Source organism: Scylla paramamosain, chromosome 17 (assembly GCF_035594125.1).
Source record: "Scylla paramamosain isolate STU-SP2022 chromosome 17, ASM3559412v1, whole genome shotgun sequence".
Classification (NCBI taxonomy): Eukaryota; Metazoa; Arthropoda; class Malacostraca; order Decapoda; family Portunidae; genus Scylla; species Scylla paramamosain.
In genome coordinates, this window is record NC_087167.1 from 880,574 (window position 1) to 902,617 (window position 22,044).

At 40.8% G+C, this 22,044-nt stretch overlaps 1 protein-coding gene across 5 annotated transcripts in view; it reads left to right on the top strand.

Moving 5' to 3' along the window:
- Window positions 1-22,044, top strand: part of LOC135108291 (uncharacterized) — an 89,045-nt gene that overhangs the window by 29,585 nt on the left and 37,416 nt on the right. For all 5 annotated transcript variants that reach the window (XM_064019099.1, XM_064019097.1, XM_064019096.1 and 2 more), the window contains one exon: window positions 9,401-9,443. The gene's annotated coding sequence lies outside the window, so the exon portion shown is untranslated. The remainder of the gene's footprint in view (window positions 1-9,400; window positions 9,444-22,044) is intronic.

The window sequence follows — 22,044 nt, forward strand, 5'->3', positions numbered from 1 at the left end:
ATATATATATATATATATATATATATATATATATATACAATAGAAAAATATTAGACATGATTCTCTTAAACGTTTACCACTAACATATTGTATTAGAGTTCTTGAGAGTGGAAGAATGCAGGGTAACGCAGGGGAGGAGTTGAGTGCTGTGCGCTTGCATCCCTCTCACTGTTCATAAAAACTTATTCTTTGTCCTACCGCCGGCCTGCACTTGCATTCCTCGTCATTTTTTGTTGTGTTCTGTAAGGATTTGCAATTGGCCCTAGTGTTGTGTCATGTAGCGTAGACTATTTGTGGTCTTCTAGAGGAAACACAGTCATTATATTCAGATCCACATCATACACACTGCGCCTGCCGGACAGGTGAGGTCACAACTCCTCGGCTTACATTCCATACCTATCCACTGCTATCTGAATGGCAGCCACAGAGTGAAAGAAGACAAACTCATTTTGTTTGCGCATGACGCAGGACTGGAAACCCGGACCTATTGGTTGTGACCCAAGTGCATTAGCTATTACACCCACACACACTTTCACACACACACACACACACACACACACACACACACACACACACACACACACACACACACACACACACACGTATTACAGGACGTGTGCGTGTGTGTTTATATATATATATATATATATATATATATATATATATATATATATATATATATATATATATATATATATATATATATATATATATATATATATATATATATACACACACATAAAGTTTAATTTCTGAAATAAAATAGTGAATCAAATATGCTGTTATTCCCGCCAGCGGGAGCGAGGCCTTCTCTCTGGGGGTTCTAATTTTATTACCGCACCTCTCTACAACCCACCACTCCGCCTGGCCCCTGGATGATGGGTTCAACGATGATTTAGCCAGGAACACCGCCGCGATTTCAGTCTCGGAAACATCTTTCACGTAACTTTTGACGGTGCATCTTTTTTTTTTTTTTTGTGACTTTTTTTTTTCGTCAGACCCACCGTTTTGCCGTATTTTACATATTTGGACTCATCGGTATGTAAGCGAAGGTTTCTGCCTTGCAACTAACGAAACTATCGCCTCATCACTACAGGTCGACCTCAAGGGCGCAAAATGCGCGAATTATGTGCCATAACTCACATCATATACAGGATAGCCAGTTTTGATTGACACCTTCAGACTCAACAGTCACTGTAGAATCAAGAATGCTGATAAAGCTCTACATATTGAAAACACAGTGTTATTTATAGCAACATGTCACTCGCCGTAACCATCACGGCGGCGCGACACTTGGCGTGGCTTGTGCAGGCGGGCTTTGCATGACCAGCAAAGGTCTGTTATGCGTCTAAAAATTAGGACTCCCTATCTACTGGGGGAAGATCATTTAAGTTGTTCCGCAGCTTAAAGCACTTATTACCTGGTTTACATATTTCGTGAAACAGAACCTTGAAGCAATGAAGACACTGCGACTGGAAAAATGTCATCGTTTAGGCAGCAACTTCCAGATATCCTGGATCTGCCCATGAGTAGCGCTACAACTTGTAAGTATACTGACATAATGAATAATAATGGATGTGAAGTGCACTGCTGCTTGTAGCTGGTCCATTGACGTTCAAGACACGAAGGACTACAAGGAGATGAACGGTACCGCCATCCCCTCATCCAGGTGGCCCAAGGGCGACTACTTGGTCATGTTAGACGTGCAGTAATGACGTTAAGATGTCCTGGTTCACCACTTCTAGTCCACTCCCCATCCCTGAATCCATTTTAACTTCCCTGTAGCCCCTCATTCGCGGCAGGAGACGCACTCTGACCCCTCTCTTGATGCCGCTAGCGCTCCGATCCTGTCTTGTCTTTCCCTTTCTCTTCAGTCAGAAAGCAGAAATTGTGTTGATTGGAAGTGATGATTTAATATTGTACATAAAAGCCAAGTGATGTAGCGATCGGCGTTCTCATCTCTCAACTAAGAAGTGCATGGGTCGAATCCCTGAGCGGGTGGAGACAATTTGGGCTTGTCTCCTGTCCCTTTGTTCATCTGGCAGAGGATATGTAGGTGCGGGACGTGGGGCGAGGGGCTGTGACCTTGCGAGTAGTTGTAACCGTGCAACCCAGCAGGAGCGGAAGGCCAGCAACGTGTACACACACACACATTCTCTCTCTCTCTCTCTCTCTCTCTCTCTCTCTCTCTCTCTCTCTCTCTCTCTCTCTCTCTCACCTAATGGCAGAATGGTAAAATCTATGAGAGTTTCTTTGATCGATCTCTAATCTTTGAGCGTAACATTTATGTGCGTGACCGGCAGGGTATTCACTCCTTGGTAACTCGTTCATAATGGTCCTCAGAGAAGGATGATGATATATTTACATTCTACACATTTCTAAATGCTATGATAGTCTTTACTCTGTTCCTTTTAGGGAGTATGTGCGACTCACTGGCTCTGTCCCAAGACCTGAAAGGGAGATAGGAGGGACTATCTCGAAAGTAGTCAATTATTGCCATTATTGCTGTAGTAGTAGTAGTAGTAGCAGTGGTGGTGGTGGTTGGCCTTTTTTTTATTATAATTTTGTTGCCCTTGGCCAGTGCCCTTCCTGCATAAAAAAAAGAGTATCATTAGTACTAGAAATTGTTTTTAATTGCTTGAGTAAAGCGAGGGAGACTGTTTTGTTCAAAGTTGAGGTACTGTACGTTGGAACATCAACAAAAAATAGTGCATTGTTGCCATCCTTTAATGTAGAGTGCGTAAATTTTTGCACGATTTTAAGTATTAAAAGTATTGTTTTATCGTCATCATATTAAAATAACTCTTCTCCTATAGTTTGTGAAAGTATTTTTGGAAATGTCGAAACACTGAGAAAAGATAACAATCACAAGAGTTGTTCTTACGACACTGGGTTGTCTCCCATCCGTGTTGTGGTTGTGCATTTCTTGATCACCTTGCTTGACACCATTAGACTCAGCAGTGATTGTAGAACTCAAGACTTTAGTCAAAACTCAGCCAAATAAGTTATTTAAATTTTAAAAAATGTGCGTGTGGGAGGAGCGCCTTGTCTCTGCTTTTCGAGGGCATGCTGGCCTTCTACACACGCATTGTAAGTGAAAGGAGAACCCCTAAATAATTAGATCACTTTCTTCATACCAGTGCTCTTTCCAGTAGGTGTTTGCCAAGAAATGAAATCAGTACTTTCACCCTGAATGCAGTAGTAAGTAGATTATCGATAACAAGCAACTTAAGAAGGAAATTCAGTGACCTATATAACATCCTCCTTCAGCGATGCTTCTGGTTATGACTGCTGGTATTAGTCCCATTCATTCGCGCTTTCTTTGTTTCCGTGACGAAGACTTGCTTGTTTATGTTTAGGTCATTCTGCCTTTCTAGTTCAGCACATGAATGCTTTAATTTCTCTTCCTTCTGTTAGCAGTGAAAAACCGAAGGATATAAAGAAACAAGCGTCGCCAGTGGAGGTGTGGAGCGTTGTCCTATCGAGGAAAATGTTAAAGGTGTGCTGAACTGTAAGTGATCGCACAAAAAAAAAAGAAAAAACTTAATTAGTGCTTATGAGTGTTGTAACATAGACAAAAATAGAATATATAAAATAAAATGAATAATAGTAATGATGTAATTTGCTGTTCACCACTGCTTTAATTCTCTCTCTCTCTCTCTCTCTCTCTCTCTCTCTCTCTCTCTCTCTCTCTCTCTCTCTCTCTCTCTCTCTCTCTCTCTCTCTCTCTCTCTCTCTCTCTCTCTCTCTCTCTCTCATGCTACACAGACAAACCATTTTTATTATGCGGACGTCTGTTCCTTCGTCATCATCAGTCATCATCATCATCATCATCATCATCGCTTTTGTCGCGGTGGTTGTCGTTGTCGTTACCGTCATCATCATTATCATCATCAATAGGGATCTTGGGATAGCCTCATCACGTCTCCAGATGACGCGAAACTGTCTTGCTGGTGATTAGACAGTCTGTTGTTATGGCACCTAAGAGAACGTGACTCACATGTGTCAAGCATGTATGATTCAGGACAACGGGTGAGAAATTTCCCACGAGACTCGAAACTGAGGAACCCTGTGACTTTAGAGGGAAAGCATTGAGGCATCACATGGTGTGCTTTGCCTCCCATCTCTTGGACTTTAAATCCTCAGAAATACAACTCTATATTCTGACTTCACCCGTGTGCCATGCTAAGATTTTTAACGCCATAATTATATTCCCAATTCCTGTGATTACATTAAGAGCATCTGATGATGTAAAACCATTAATGATGCTTGTATAGAATAATGCCTGGAGGTGTGGCCTTGAAAATTATGTAGTACCATATAAATAATTAAAACTGCGAACGTCAAAGGACGCAAAAAGACGTCAAGATTCTTATGCTAACGAGCGAGACAAGGAGCTGATTGACGGGGAGTCCCACCCACTGATAAAAACACGACTTCCTCGATGATGAGCGGCAGTGCAGTGGAAACACACCCGTCCTTATAATCTGAAGGCACTGGACTATTCTGAGGGTTATGGTTTTTTTCTTATGTCCTTTGTATGTTTGAGTATTCTCCTGGTCTCAGTCTCTTGTCTCTCTCGTCTGCTGCCTTACCCTCTGTAGTTTATCGATACATTTGTAAGGCTTTTTTTTTTTTTATCTGTCTGTGCTTGTATTTACGTGTGTGTGTGTGTGTGTGTATGTGTGTGTGTTTTTCTTTACCAGTTATTTTGTGTCTTGTTTGCCTTCATTGTCTGTTCGTCTGTGTGTAAGTGTGTGTGTGCCGAAACTGCGGCTCCGTGCTTGCATGGAGGAAGATTCTGAAGGCTATGAACAAATTATTTCAGACTGTGAATAGCAAGAAATAAATTATGGTGAACAGATAGCTAAATATGAAGATTAAATAGAACTAATGAGAAGTAACAGTCAACAACACCGCTCCTAATAACACGCTCCTAATAACACCTCCCCCCTCCTACTTCACTCATTCTGCTTACATCAGTCTCTGCTTGTCTGCCCGTCTACCTATTTGATTGATTGTCTAGATGATAGGAGGAGGAACTATGGGTATCATAATCTAGTTACTGGATACAAGATAATGAATTAAGCCTTCTCCTTACAAACGTGCATCCATTTTGTCTTGCTGGCGCCACCTCAGTCACCTGTCCTAGTTATAAGTATTTGTTTATTTCATCGTCGTTTACTATAATGTCTTTTGTGTCCGTTTGTTGCATTTCTGTTATGTATACTATAAACAATGTAATACTGCCCCCCCTCCCTCTCTCTCTCTCTCTCTCTCTCTCTCTCTCTCTCTCTCTCTCTCTCTCTCTCTCTCTCTCTCTCTCTCTCTCTCTCTCTCTCTCTCTATCTCTCTCTCTCTGCTCATACCCCCATCGTGTTCATAACGTTTTCCTCTCATTCCTAAGTCCTCTGTTAAGAATCTGTCAGTCGCCAGATTTTGCAAGGAATTTATCAACAGATCAGAGAAGTTCAGATTAAGGGAAGAGACAAAATGCAAGAAACACAGTGGAAGTGAATGCAGAATGTTACTTTATTTCTGTTCACGACTGTATCATCAGCACACTCTGAAGGAAGTAGAGCGTAGAGGGCGAAAAATATTAAAATGGAGGAAGAGAAAAATGCAAGGGTGATTATCTGAAAAAAAAAGAGAAAAAAAAAATCATATAAGCAGGAACACTGGAAAGGAAAACAGTCGGTGATAAACATATAGGTGACATCTAATTATGTGGTAGAGGAAAATTAATATGGGTGCATTTGTGGATTGTTGGGTAATGGCAATTTTTATCCGTGTTTATTTCCTTCTTCCATATAATTAATTTTTGTTCTATCTACTTGTAATCTCTACGTCCGTCCTTCTTGTGATCTTGTTTTTATGTTCTCTATAATCACGGCTGGATTCCTGTTTTCTTTTATTTGGTTTTATTTTTACTCTTTTTTTTTTTATATATTATTCCCCTATGTACCTATATCTGAATTTCTCTTCAACTTTCCTTAACTCTGAGACACGACATTTCTTAGTTCTTTATTATATTTTAGTCTAATATTTAAACAATTACTTTCGAAAAATAAGTTCAAGTATAGTTTGCTTCAGGATATTTACATCGTGTCTCATAACCCTTCCCAACACACACACACACACACACACACACACACACACACACACACACACACACACACACACACACACACACACACACACACACACACTGTTCGAAGACCAAAAAAAGATGGCTGAAGTTTTTACCAGATACTTCCACTCGGTGTTTACTAAGGAAAATGATTTTAGGGAAGAAAGAATAGCGATGGAAAGTGGGACTGGTCTGAAAGAGCTAGTAACATCAACAGAAGAAGTAAAGAATATGTTGGAAGAGCTGGATGTAAGGAAAGCCATGGGACCTGATGGTGAGTCGAACTGGATTCTAAAGGAGTGCAGCCCACAACTACCCAAAGTGATGCACCATATAATCAGCATAATCTTGTTGGCAGGAAAAGTACCTAAAGATTGGAAACGGGCGGATATTATCCCAGTTCACAAGGCTTGAAGTAAAGAAGTCCCATTAAACTATAGACCAGTATCGCTAACAAGTGTGGTAGTAAAGATTTGTAGAAAGATCATCAAGAACAGATGGGTGAAGTATCTGGAGGACAACAATGTGATGACAGAGAGACAATTTGGATTCAGAGAAGGAAGATTCTACTCTAGAGCAACGGACATAATGCAAGAGAGAGAGATGGATGGGCTGACTGCATATACTTAGACCTGAACAAAAAGATTTAATAAAGTACCATACAAAAGGCTAATATGGAAACTGAAAAATATAGGAAAGCAGGGAGGATCATTAAAATGGATGACCAACTTCTTGACGGACAGAGAAATGAGAACAGTAATCAGAGGCAATAAGTCGAAATGGAGACCAGTAATAAGTGGAGTTCCGCAAGGATCGGTACTAGCACCAGGTATGTTTGCAATATATGTAAACGACATGACGGAAGGAGTGACAAGCTACCTAAGTCTCTTTGCTGATGATGCTACAATTATGAGAACAGTAACAAACGAAGAAGACTACGAAGCTCTGAATCAAGATCTAATTAAGATAAACGAATGGTCGTTGAGGTGGAACATGGAGTTTAATGCCAAGAAACGAAGAGTTGTGAAATTTGTAAAAAGTGCAATAACAGCAGAAAGCAACTACTATTTGGGAAATGAGAAAATTATTATGAGATCAGAAGAAAAGATCTGGGAGTAACTATTTCTAATTAACTATCGTTTGTGAAACATATAAGCAAGACCACTGGAGAAACATATAATCTGCTGAGAAACATTAAGATGACATTCTCCTATGAGATTTGTCAAGTTTTCATGCAAGTTTATCTTGTTGATGATGCAGGATCTTTATTGAACGATTACTGCAATGATGAAAGACACTTAACAATGCAATTTTGGACTTGCTCTTGGACTGGCACCTTCAGTGGGCCTTCTATCCCTAGTTTTATTGCCCTTGCCCAGAGCCCCTCTATATATAATAAGTTTATAAAAAAATATATACATGAAAAATGAGTAAATGAATAATAATGCAAGAAAAAAAGAAGGAAGGAAGAAAAAAAGAAAAGAAAACTCTCCTGACAGCAACAGTTACTTCCACTAGAAGCTGTCGGAAGTGTTGAAGATAAGCCGCTGAGACGCTTGAGAATACGGTCCTCACACTCTCCATCTTTCCTCCTCTCATTACGCGATCCCTAAAAAAACTCCAATCTTTTTCTTTCCTGCCCTCAGCAATAGCTTTCGTTCGCTTCCGTTCTCTGCTGCACTTACTCTTTTATGTCTGTTTCACTGTCTAACTTACGAGGGATGAAAAGGAAGAAAAGAAAAAAAATCAAGATTCTCCTGGTTTCTGCTAGGACCAAATATATTTCGCTCAAAATTATTCACTCTCTTTCCGTCTGGCAGGGCGAGGCCAGTCATCAAAGTGACTGAAAATTAGGTGCAGTTTTTGTTTCTCTCCGTGTAGTTATCCTTGGAGCCACCGAGGGTCGTCCGGTTGGCGTGTCTGTGTTGGTGTTGGTGGTGGTTCTGGTTCCCTCAATGCAGTTAGCTGATAAGGAAAGGGACGTACTTAATAATCACGCCTGTGGGTAGAAGACTGTTGCTAAGGTGCTATTGGGGACATATTTTAATTTGTGGCCTTGGAGGTGGCTGCTGTGTTGATGGGTGTGGCGGTAAGAAGGCACTTAAAGGATGTTCTCTGTACAATCATGACAAAAGAAAACGAGAAGAGAGGTCTTAAGTAACAACATTAGGAACACAATTCAAGGGATGATGATATGAATTAGGGAAACCGATGATTTCAAGCCGTATACGAGAAAATTAAATTGTTGGCAGTAAAGAGTCGTACTTTTTTCCACAGAATCGTCACATCACGAAGTGGATTTTACTTTATCTTGATGAAAAAAAGTTGTGCTTTATGATGCTGTACATGAAAGGTTTTTATATTAATCGAGGGCAAATAAGAAAAGAAAAACGCATGCACAAATAAGTAGAAGAACTGGATGCTGGATACAACCTTGGAGCCTCGACTGGGAGCGCGAGAACACCTCCCGCTGGCCGCTACAGGTTTGCAGTGGAGGAATGAGGGCGGAGGCAGGGCGGAGAGGAAAGAAAAGAATGTTATTGTACTCTGACCACAGACACAAGGCAAGACTGACGTGGTAAGGAAGGCTAGGTAACCTAAATATAGCCATTGGGGCTATACACAGAACGAAGCATGGGAACTACCAAGGTACCAGATTACGTGTTAAGTAAGGAGAAAGATACGCATGCACTCTGATGAACTACTAAGCGTCTTTAAGGAGCTGAGCCTGTTGTCTTGTCTTCTGAGATAGAGATGTCCGTTATGGTGTGCGATTGAGTGTTAAATAAAGCCTGAAAATCTCTAAGCACATTCTACAATATACTAAGCGGTTTATTACTTTTTTACTTCAGTCAGTATGAGATGATCAAACGTGAAAGTGGTTTAACGGATACACTCATCTACAAGCACATTCTAGGACCCACTTAAGCCTGTTTTTTAGTAGCTTCCCCTTGTTGCCCAGTCCTCAGTGAAAGCGAGATGGCTCACTTCATGGTAAACGAGGGAGGGAGGGAGTGTCAACCAGTGTGGCGTGAAAGTGGTTTGACGAAGAGAGATAAACATCCTCATTTATAATCACATTCCAAAATACGCTATACTTTTTTCTCCCCCTTTAGAAACCGCCCCCTCGCCTAGCCAGTCTGCAGTGGGGAGGAAGGTGGTCCTTGATGGTGAATTAGTGAGTCAGTATGTAATCCGTAAAAGTGGTTTGACGAAGATACAAATACACTCGATCTGTACTGCCATTTTCTTTTCTCTTTCTTTTTGCAGGTCCTTCTCAGCCGGTTTGGAGTGGGAGGGAGGTGATCCTTCAGTGAGTACAAATGAGTATGTAACGCGTGAAAGTGGTTTGACTGAGCTCTTGTTTATGACTAATTGAACACCACCGTCATCCCACCCTCGCCACAGCTTCAGCCTGCCTTCATCCCACCCTCACACCATCCTCACCCCAGCGCCATTTTTTCAGCCTGCAAACACCCTTGACTTTTGAAATTTCTGTCTAGTCTCATTGGACACAAAAACAGAGATAAGCCGTGTGAATTGGAGCAGTTGCTGTTGGTTTTTGTTTTCTTCCTAATATCAGTTAATCTCCATGCTACAAGATGGTAGGTTGGCGGACACTGCAACTTGGCAAGGAAGTGAAGTTATACGTGACACGAAAACTGACTCGTAGGTATTGCACTGACTTCCTTATATAGCTTGATGAGGCGTTAATACCTAATGCATGTATATTTTTTCCACATCGATGACAGATCAGAATGAGGGACGAAATATAATAATAATAATAATAATAATAATAATAATAATAAAAGTGATAATAATAATAATAATAATAATAATAGTAATAATAATAATAATAATAATAATAATAAAATGAATAGATAAAAAGTTGCATCCAGGGAAATTCTTCTGACGCTATAGTATTAATATTTTGAGCATCATGATAGTTGCCAAGTATTTCTTGAGTTCCCATTTTTTATATTTCTCCCTCTTGTAACAACACATACCTTGAAACGCGTAAGACTCGCAAGAGAACTATTTTCCAAAGACCACGGAAATGATTGGTCGGGTTCTCATGGGTGTGTGTGTGTGTGTTTTTTTTTTTTCATTGATGGTGCAAAATCCTTGTTAGACTGTTCTTAGAATCATGAAAAAAAATCAACCTCGAAAACTTATCAATAACTTCTACTGGAGCACGATCAACTAGTAAAACATCCTTCAAAACGCAAATTAGCTGATAATTCTCAAACTTGCTAACTTATCTGCAAAGGAATCAATAAAATTGCCAAAACACTCTTGAAAACCCCCATTCAACTCCAGTGAATCCTTTATACCAATAATTTAAATCATAAAAGCACGATGGAAAACCTCAGGAACTCCCTCTACACTACGCCTAGTTGAAAGTAATCGAGGTGAGGCGCCGAAACGTTTTAGGATGCTGTCTAGTATTTTGATATAAGACTGTAGTCCTCGGCTTCACATCTCTCACCTCAAGCACTTCTAAGACGAGGATGACCTAGACAGCACCTAACAACGCCATATCGTTCCGTTCTGGTGTCGTCACTATTCGCCTACTCACGTGACAATCAGCTGTATCGAAAGCTTGAAGGATATTGTCTTTTTCTGCCAATAGGTCAATTCCCTCTATTGTAATGTTCCGCACGTCCATGAAAACCAGTATTCATACAGGACTTGGCGAGGGAAAAAAGGCACCAACAACATTATATATATAAATAGCAAAACAAACATTGTTATAAAACCAGCAGGTTCACTTTTTATTGGGGTCAGAAAGTATCCTTTTAAAATGTCTCCACAAATAATGTCCGACACGTCCTGTCAATTTCCCTTTCATCGTTTTACTGTCAGTTCTTATTTAATACAGAGAGAAGAATGCCCAGCAGATAGAGATTTACTTTTTTCCCTCCAGATACTCCGCATTTTTACACGTCCATTCTCGTGAGGGAAGCTCGAAGCTCATTGCATTTAGATTTAATTCACTAACTTTCATCCACTTGTCTGGGCGGAGTGGAGGACGTAAACATGGTGTTATGACGGCTTTATTGCACAGGCGCACCTCTTATTTGGCATTGACTGGTGATCTGGTGCTTGTTATGTATTTTTTGTGTCAAGTTGTCAATTGTGCTTTACGTTAGGCAGAGAGAGAGAGAGAGAGAGAGAGAGAGAGAGAGAGAGAGAAAGCATGGCCGTGGCAGTAGTAGTAGTAGTAGTAGTAGTAGTAGTAGTAGCAGTAGCAGCAGCAGTAGTAGTACTAGTAGTAGTAGTAGTAGTAGTAATAGATCTTCCTGTCGGCGAACTCTTAATGGATTCCCTCATGACCTCGTCATATATTTCTTCGCTTGTAAGCCAAGTCAGGACTTCCCTAATGACCATTCTTCAGCCACTGAATTACTCAAAAGCATTCCTGGAAATCGTAATAATGCCTCTGAACAAGCACAAGTCGTCCTTACAGACACTTTCAACGCCACCGCACAGTGTACTAACGTTTGTGCAGACCCATTAACAAGGCAGTGTGTTCTGACACCTCTACGCATCCTGTCAAGGCACCAGATCCTCCCCAACAGGAGGGCGAGGACGCTGAAGATTGGCACCTCATGTGCAACAAGAGGTCCAGAAAGAACAAGAAGAAAATATCCTGTGAGACACATCTGACACAGGCGGTGCAGGGGAGCACAACATAGGGCGGCAGAAAATATGACGAGGATAACCGGCGCCAGCACCGTGACCGCCACCAGCATCGCGACTGCCATATATATATATATATATATATATATATATATATATATATATATATATATATATATATATATATATATATATATATATATATATATATATATGCTTAACAACAACACAACTTGAGAAGCAACAAAAGACAAAACACTGCTTGTCTTAATCAACCCTGAGATGGAGCCGAGGACCCCGCAAGATGTTAAGGCAAATAACTACGTTATAGTTGTAAAATCCATTTACTTTTTTTTATTTGTATGATGATGTGGCGTAGCGCAAGGTAAATATGCTACAATTCTTTCTTGTCAGAGCTAACATTTTCATTGTCTTAACTTTTCACTGAAGTGAACTGAATTGAATTGATTATTTATGAGTGGTATAAACTGACGAATTAGATCTCTGGAGCCGAGTCAATAGCGAGCTTGAACAGAAGATTCAATAAACTCATTGCTACACATGGTAGGTTGATATATGTAGGCATGTGTTATACGAGGACTGCACCTTCCCTTGTGTTCTTGTCTTCTAATGCCATACTGACTGACTGGTTGGCTGATTGGCTCTAACTGAGATAGACTCAGTAATCAGTTCCTTGCTGAGATAATAGGGAGTGGCGGGAGTAGTATATTCTATCTAATAATATCATAAAGTAGCAAAAGGAGATAGGTCCTTCAAAACCTGAGATTGGCTGGTGAAAAGCGGGCAGTTTGTTGTTATAGTCTAGATTGATTTTGATGACTGGGAGGTGTGGTGTACGTGGTGAGCTGCTGCCAATTCTCACCCAACACACACACGCACACACACACACACACACACACACACACACACACACACACACACACACACACACACACACACACACACACACACACACACACACACACTAGTGATGTATCGGATGCTAAATTTTAGGGTTCCACGTATGCGGGGGAGAGCCTGATATACATTTTAATTAAATACGTTTGCGGATAAGGTTGCGAGTGTTAAGATATCAATATTTGCGGGTGCGGATACGAATTTCTATTAGCTCCGTATTTGCGGTTGCGGTTGCGGATGCGTATCATCTTTACACAACACAGTAATACAAAGTGCGTTGTATCTGCGACACGGCACCAGAGAAAACAAAGAGAGAAAAAAATAAATAAATAAATAGAAAAAGGGATATGATAAAATAAGTAAAAATATATAATGTATTTGAGGAATGTAGATGTAATTGGGTGAGGGGTGTACAAGGGGCAAGAAAATGGAGGGAGTAGAAATGGAAAGGCGGGTAGATGTGGGGACGTCAAAAAGGGAGTAGGGGAGTGGAAAACGGAGTAGGTACTTATTACCCATTACTTCCTCTCTCTCTCTCTCTCTCTCTCTCTCTCTCTCTCTCTCTCTCTCTCTCTCTCTCTCTCTCTCTCTCTCGCTAATTCTTCAGTCACTCCTCATCCGTTCTCCTTGTATTTATTCTCTCTACCTTCTCCCAGGACTCCTATCCTCCTCCTCCACCTCTCATCCACTTCTCGGCCAAGTAATCTCCTTATCGTTACAAACTCCCTTCCTCATTCTACTCCACACACAGCATAGTCACAAATACATACGAGTACATAAACCTTCATTACTTGGTTACAGTTCGGAGTATTCATCAAGCAAATAATGTGTAACAGAATATCTCACGAAAGAATTTAAGAGTTTAACGTTGCTGAATTCTTATGTCAAACTGTTCCAGCATCTTGTCGCGCTTGTGGAGATGTTCTGTTAAACGTTCTGTAACGAGGTGTTCCTAGGCACAGGGGTCTTCTCGAGTTAGCATTACGTATAGTATATCGAAAACCACTGTCCGCACTGGAATCCAGAATTGAATCCCAAGTTCTCGTTCAGTGGATAGCGACATCGTAAACAGAGATATAAAAAATGAAATTTACTACTACTACTACTACTACTACTACAACAACCATCTCTTCTTATACTAATACTGGAAGTAATGCTGCTACTAATACTCGTAGTACTCTTATTACCATTAACATTGCTAATAATAAAAATACAACTCCTTCACTTTTTTCAATAGAGAATTAAAATTAATAACATTTTTTTTTTACTTCAGTGTTATCCTTTCTTTTTTTCTGGGCGCCATCACCGTACAGCCACGCCCATCACTATCTGGTATCCTTAATGTCCGTCCACAAGATTAAACTTCACCTTTCACTATCCTTGGGAATACTTTTCATTCAAAGGTCACTGCACATTGAACTGGAAACTTTTGATGATAACAGTTTTTGTCTTACTTTAATTTCATATTTTAATATATATATATATATATATATATATATATATATATATATATATATATATATATATATATATATATATATATATATATATATATATATATATATATATATATATATATATATATATACTATGGTAACTTTCTCAGGTAACATCTTGAAAAAGTCATAGGAAGGAGGAAATGCAGAAGCAGGCTAGGAGTTCCAGAGTTTACCAGAGAAAGGGATGGATGAATGAGTGGTGGACAGAATAGGGGTGAGAGAAAGAAGGTCTTGTGCAGCGAGACCGCGGGAGGAGGGGAGGTATGCAGTTAGCAAGATCAGAAGAGCAGTTAGCATGAAAATAGTGGAAGAAAATAGCAAGAGATGCAACATTACGACGATGAGAGAGAGGCTGAAGACAGTCAGTTAGAGGAGAGAAGTTGATAAGGCAAAATACTTTTGATTCTACCCTGTCTAAAAGAACGATATAAGTGGAACACTTCCATACATGTGAAACATACTCCATACATGGACGGATAAGGTCCCTGTTTAGAGTTAGTAGCTTGGGGGTGAGAAAAACTGGCGCATACTTCTCAGAACACCTAACTTCATAGAAGCTGTTTTCGCTAGAGATGAGATGTGAAGTTTCCAGTTTAGATTATAAATAAAGGAGAGACCGAAGATGTTCATTTGTAGAAGAGGGGAACAGTTGAGTGTCACTGAAGAAGGGGGGATAGTTATCTGGAAGGTTATATCGAGTTGATAGACGGAGGAATTGAGTTTTGAGGCATTGAACAATACTAAGTTTGCTCTGCCCCAATCAGAAATTTTAGACAGATCAAAAGTTAGGTGTTCTGTGGCTTACTTGCGTGAGCTAATTACTTCCTGAAGGGATGGATGTCTACGAAAAGACATGGAAAAGTGCAGGATGATATCATCAGCGTGAGAGTGGATAGGACAAGAAGTTTGGTTTAGAAGATCATTAATGAGTAATAGGAAGAGAGTGGATGACAGGACAGAATCCTGAGGAACATCACTGTTAATAGATTTAGGAGAAGTATAGTGACCGTTTACCCCAGCAGGAACAGAACGGTCAGAAAGGAAACTTGAGATGAAGTTACAGAGAAGGATAGAAGCCGTAGGAGGGTAGCCTGAAAATCAAAGCTTTATGCCAGACTCTTTCAAAAGCTTTTCATATGTCTAAGACAACAGCGGAAGTTTCACCAAAATTCCTAGAAGAGGATGACCAAGACTCAAAAAGGAAAGTCAGAAGATCGCCAGAAGAAAGGCTTCGACGAACACATACTGGCGATCAGATATATGGTTGTGAAGCGTTAGATGTTTAAGAATCTTTCTGGTGAGGATAGATTCAAAATCCGATAACATGGTGATAACAAAATTAAGTGGCTGGGTAATAAAGAAAAAAAATACTCATTTTGGTTTAGCTGAAGACAAATATTACAAAACTTTACTCCCTGAAATTGTTTTTATTGAGGTATAGCGCTACACCTCCACCTCGCACAGACTTGTTTTTTTTTATAAGGGCCCTCGTAATTATCTTTTCTATTTAGTTGACGAATTTCATCACTCACCAGTTTCACACATACACACACACACACAAAAAAAAAAAAGTCCAATTCAATAACAAGTCGACATGCACTGATCTACTAAAAGTCAAGATGTAGTGGTATGTTAATAATGATGTAAAGTATTAATTTAAAGTTACCATGGCTTAATTTTTGTTTTACACTTTCATCACATAAAAAAGAAATAAAAATAATGATAATTTTCACAGGCCAGAGAGAGAGAGAGAGAGAGAGAGAGAGAGAGAGAGAGAGAGAGAGAGAGAGAGAGAGAGAATACAAAGGTGATGAAATAGATACCTCAGAAGGACGAGCTTGTGAAGAACGAAAAATTATGAGATGGATACAAAAAAAGCGCAACTTAGCGGATCAAATCACCCGCTTTGCTCCCATGGCAACTTCATACCCAGCGCCACCAAGGAGACTTGGTGGCAGACAACACAGCTGCTGGCTTACACAACTCAGCCCCGTACTCTTAGATGGGTCTGCCTTAGTTGGACTACAGCTAAGAAACAACGGCCTGAGGTATTAGGGTTTTCAAGAGAATTTTCATGGGCCCAGTGATAATTCAAAGTTTCTGCAGCATTGTTTAAGAGAAGACATCCATGAGAAGCAGACTTTAAAATTTGACCCTATGAGACTGTAGTGTTTCATATCATAGAAATACTCACATCATTGCAGCAGTACAAAGGTCAACGCTTCTGTTGAACAAGAAATAACACGCAAGCACATTTCAGAATTTTTGTTCAAATAAGTATAGGGGAAGTGCAGATTCACCCGTGTGATGTATAGCAAGGGAACAGCTTTATGGTGTGAAGACACGCCTCAGTCACCAGTCTGCTAATGGTGTGTTGTTAAGGGGGTTTTGAACTGATGGTCTCCGCCACGCCACGACCTGGTGATGATAGCACACAGATGAGTGAATTTGATGCCAAGCAGAACTAAACACTGTTGTTGGTGGACGGTACGAATAATTCAGATGAACGCGTGGGCGTACACACACACACACACACACACACACACACACACACACACCTGGGACACAACAGGAAAAGAGAGCTGGATGGATGGTCAACAGTTCGCTCCTCTGAGAGCCAGTTATCTTTATGAGTCGAGGATTTCCTTCAATTGAAAATTGAAGGATAAGTGTCTTAGGAAGTGTCATAGGAAGGAGGAAATACAGAAGCTTGCAGGAAATTCCAGAGTTTACCAGAGAAAGGGATGAATGACTGAGAATACTGGTTAACTCTTGCATTTGACAGGTATACAGAGAAGGGATGAGAGAAAAAAAAGTCTTGTTCAGCGAGGCTGCGGGAGGAGGGGAGGCATGCTGTTACCAAGATCAGAAGAGCAGTTAGCATGAAAATAGCGATATAAGATAGCAAGAGATGCAACATTGCGACGATGAGAAAGAGCTTGAAGACAGTCAGTTAGAGGAGAGGAGTTGATAAGACGAAAAGCTTTTGATTCCAACCTGTCTAAAATAACGGTAGGAGTGGAACTCGCCCCCCCCTCGAGACGGAGTTTGACTTGGCAAAGTGCGAGCACGGAGGCACAGTTTCGGAGAACAATAGAAGGGACCCCATCAGGTCCATAATCGTTCCGAAGATTTAGGCCAGCGAGGGCATGGAAAACATCACTGAGATTGGATTTTAATGGGTAGCATGAAGTAGTCAGAGGGTGGAGGAGAGGGAGGAACAAGCCCTACTAGTGATGATGTTGGTAATGATGATGATTGTAATATTAATGATGATGATAATGATGATGTCAATGATGAGGATGATGATAACGATAGCTATAGTGACTGTGATGATTATGATGAGTATGATAATAATGAGGACGACTATAGTGATGATTCGTGATGAAAATAATTACGATAAAAATGAAGATAATGATATAGACCCTCATAAACCACCCACAAACATCATTTTCAGTCAGACTCTCACGTGAAAAGCAACAAGGAAGAAAAATGTAACGTACGGCTCGCGGAAAACTGGGTGTGTGGGGCAGGGCAGCGGTGGAAGGCGGTGGGGAAGGAGGGGAAGGAGGGACCATCCGGCGCAGGTGGGCGAGTCGAGTGAGCAATGGCAGCGTGAAGGACTCCAGGTCTAGGGAACTCCCCTCGCCGCCCCACCGCACCCACCCCGCCGCCACTGGGACAAGAGGGCGTGGAGAGTGTTGGAAATAGTCGCTGGGTAAGAGGAATGGTTACGGGAGAGGAGGAAGCATGCAGGCGGGAAGGATAGAATGACGATGTAAGAAGAGTGAAAAAAATGAAAGGTCAGACAACTGTAAAACGGCTGCAAGGTGTTTGGGAGAAATGCATAAGAGCGGCTATAAAATGTCTTTTATTCAGCCCCTAACCAATCTCCTTCACGTGTAAAAACTTAAGTATGTAACAGGAACTAATTGCTACCTCAGTTATGGGTGCTGTTGGGATGCTCAGATTTGCGCTGTTCAAGTCTAAACAAGGGCATGCACTTTTTGCCGCAGTCCTTCCAGTGCCTTTTGTTAAGTTCTATTTCACCAGTTCGATTTTTTTTTTTCTTCTATATAGAACTAACCGTTTTGCTGATATGGTCAATCTTTTATTTATTTGTTTATTTATTTATTTTTACATTTAGAACACTTGAGGGAAGTTGCGTGGGAACATAACAAAGGAAAGATTAGGATATTTAATTTGTCTTTTCTGAGCTAAAAATAAAAAGAAAATGTTTAAGAGATTGTAGCGCAAAATTAAATGTTCGAAAAGTTGTAGGTGATTATTGGAAAAATTGTTTGGAAGTGAAGGTTTGACTCTGACGTTTGTATTGACAGTGTGGCATTATCGGAGTAACTTTATAAGATATATTGGAATAGACTGGGTTATTAACTCGCTAGTCCAGAGTTAACAATGAGTGGCAATAAATTTAATATATTTTTTGGAAAATTATGCTTGATGGATGTTTATCTGATGGTTATTTATTTTTTGTCTGTTTATTTATCTATTTTAATCGTTTATTTTACTTTATTTATTTGTTTATTTATTTATCTAACTATCTATCTATTCATTTATTTACTTATTTATTACTATTATTATTATTTTTAAAGGGACCGCCACGTCCAGGCCTGCTGATTTCTTACAGTTTCCCTTTCATTCTTATTTTCTCATGACAATACAAGGTAAAAATAAAACTACAGCCACTGAAAGGATTGATCTACTCGAACACTCTTTTTACGGTCACTAGTGTCTATGTTGTCGTGTCCTCAATACCTTCAACCTGCACCACGAGATCATACCGCACTTGAGAGGACATAGTAGCAATTAGAGTTGAGGATGAACCTGGTAAGTTGACGCTGGACTACAGTCGCCAGTCGCCTTACCATAAACGCTGCTGTGTGATTTAACGAACGGTCTTAAGTTTGCGTCATGTTTTGCAGCGCTTCATCATAAATTCGTCTTGTTCTTGTCCGACGCCCAGTCTACCTATGTGTGTGTGTGTGTGTGTGTGTGTGTGTGTGTGTGTGTGTGTGTGTGTGTGTGTGTGTGTGTGTGTGTGTGTGTCTCCGTCTGTCTTTACCTGTTGTCTCCGTGCGGCGATCCCTCCTCCAATACTTGTCTCCCCCTTCCGTCTGTCCGTCTGCCCCTCCCTCCCCTCCCAGGAGTCTCTCTCTCTCTCTCTCTCTCTCTCTCTCTCTCTCTCTCTCTCTCTCTCTCTCTCTCTCTCTCTCTCTCTCTCTCTCTCTCTCTCTCTCTCTCGATAAAACCAGTAGCAATACGTACGCACACCAAGGAATCATCTTGCATAATGTAGGCGTTACCAACGGTGCTTGCTAATCAATTATATGCTAGACTTGGTAAGGGCAATAGAATTCCAGATGCTGTTTTTCTGTTTGCAGTATGCTATTTACAGCCATAATTATCGATTCAGAATAATTGACATTTTCACAAGTTGCTACTTCTCTTTTTCTGCTCGAAAGCGTAAGATGAATAATTTGGCCAGGGTCAGATGGGCAGCAAAACGTGGGGAGATGCTTCTTTCAGCACATCAGACCCTCCAATCGGTAAGAAAGGGGCTGCAATGTTTGACCTTTCCTCGTCTTGACCATCCTCATCGCTCCTCGTTCCTGCTATAGGTCAGAGTGCACGGTGACCTTGAAGTAGTGGGCTCTCCAGTTCATCACCTGTAAGGTGCTACTTAGTTACCGTTAATTTAGTCTATTTGTCTTAAAGGATGAAAAACTAGTTAACATTTTCGAATGCCTCATCCTGCCTTGGTCCGCCTCTACGAAAAGGTGAGAAAAACTAGCAGCCCGAGGCGGAGGTGTCCGTCACGTCTGGCCCTTCACATGCCTGCGTCTGCCCCGGGAATCAGGCTGGCTGGTTTCCTCAGTTGCGTGCTGTCGGATAAGAAGAGAATTATACTGCATGATTTCAAAGCTCCTCATGATTGCTTATATTTTTTCTTTAGAATTCCTCAATATTTACGAGGTTCATTCCATTGATGTACGTACGCGATATTGCAGGTAACCAAAAACACATTTATGTATAGATCCAGACAGAGAAAGTGATCTGACATATGGGCAAGGACGGAGCAGGATGCATTGGAGCCGCTGGATTGGGCAGCACGCGGAGGTGAAAGGAGGAAGTTGGAGTGCAGAAGAGGTCCGGGAAGTTAGTGTGACAAGGAGGCAAACAAAAAATTAGGTACACATTCGTACAAAAATACACAGATAAAGGCACGCATAAGGAAATAGATGGATACATGAGAGAGAGAGAGAGAGAGAGAGAGAGAGAGAGAGAGAGAGAGAGAGAGAGAGAGAGAGAGAGAGAGAGAGAGAGAGAGAACACTTTAACTCTCTGCGTGTCTTTGTCTCCTTTTCTAAGATTTCGACTGTCTCATAAGAAAAGTATTGGGACATTCCGTGGAACGAATTTGGCGTCCGGTTTAGAAATCTTATTCATCTTTTTACTTTCTTTTCGGAAACGGTAACTTGGTGGACTTTTCCCCTCCTCTGAGTCTGCGTGAAGAAAGAAAAAGAAAAAGAAAAGAGGAGGACAGTAAATCATCGTCACAACTTTCTGCCTCCTCCTCCTCCTCCTCCTCCTCCTCCTCCTCCTCCTCCTCCTCCTCCTCCTCCTCCTCCTCCTCCTCCTTCTCCTCCTCGACTAATCTTGTCACGACATCCTATCCTCTTGAAACTTCCATATTCTTCATCATCAAACAACTTAGCAGGGACCAAAAGTATCTCTTGCTTTATGTCTTCCTTTGTGTTCATTTGTGTATCCTCCTCCTCCTCCTGCTGCCGCCAATTATGATGCAGACCTATAAAGCAAGTGGGGAGTGAGGACAAGTTTAAGCCGTGGTAATAGTACACTCCCGTTGTGTGTTGACCTAAAGCGGTGGTGTGACTTGTGTGACTTGCATCTTCCTCACTAATGCTGCTTCTCCCAGTGGGCGGAGGAAGCTGCCTAGACCGAAATATGTATGCTCTGATTTCCGGATAGTCTGACTAATAGATGGTACCGTCTTCATGCATCTTGGTGTTGGTAGCCATGAGGTGGTGGTCAGTTGTCGAGTAAGCTTCCGCACTCGCTTCCTCTGTGTTTTTTTTTTTTTTTTCTTAATCTCAACTTCTATCCACTGACAATATTATAAAGCCTGACTACTCGAAGTTTTAAGCAGATCAGACGTAAGTTTTATCTACTGGCAATCGTATAAAACCTGACAGACGATAGATTCCTAACAAATTAGTGGACTCAATATTAAGGAAAGGCTAAATGCAGAGGTGGTGGGTGTAGGTTATTCGCCTTCTGACCATGACTACCTCGTCCTCTCCTCCCCCCAGTGTGTGCGTTAGCAGGGGTGTGGACTGCAGTTACTAGATGAGACTGTTGCACTTTTTTTTTTTTCTATCCAGGACTATAATTGAATGTTCTCATTTATTTCTTTTGACAGACAAGATAATGGTTTCATGAACGTAATTAAGAGTATTAAATTTCGTTTGCTTGGCACATTGACAAAGTAATCTCTCTGTTGAGTGTGCACTACACATTAAACTTATTTGTACGGTAATTTTATTGTACGAGTTTACTGTAATGTCACTGTTTGTCTTCCTTGTACAAAGAGGATAAAAGTTTAAACTAAGGATAAAATTATTTCCAGCACTCTACTGAACCGTGAAGGAATTATGGATAATCAACTGACATTTTCTCCTGACATACTCCCTTACTGTTGAACAAAACAGGAATACGTGTCTGAAAACGCGATGTACTTTACCTTACTGATATTTAGCGTGACGAGTCGTGTTAGCCATGTGTGTCGTATAAAGGAATGCAGCGGTGGTTTTT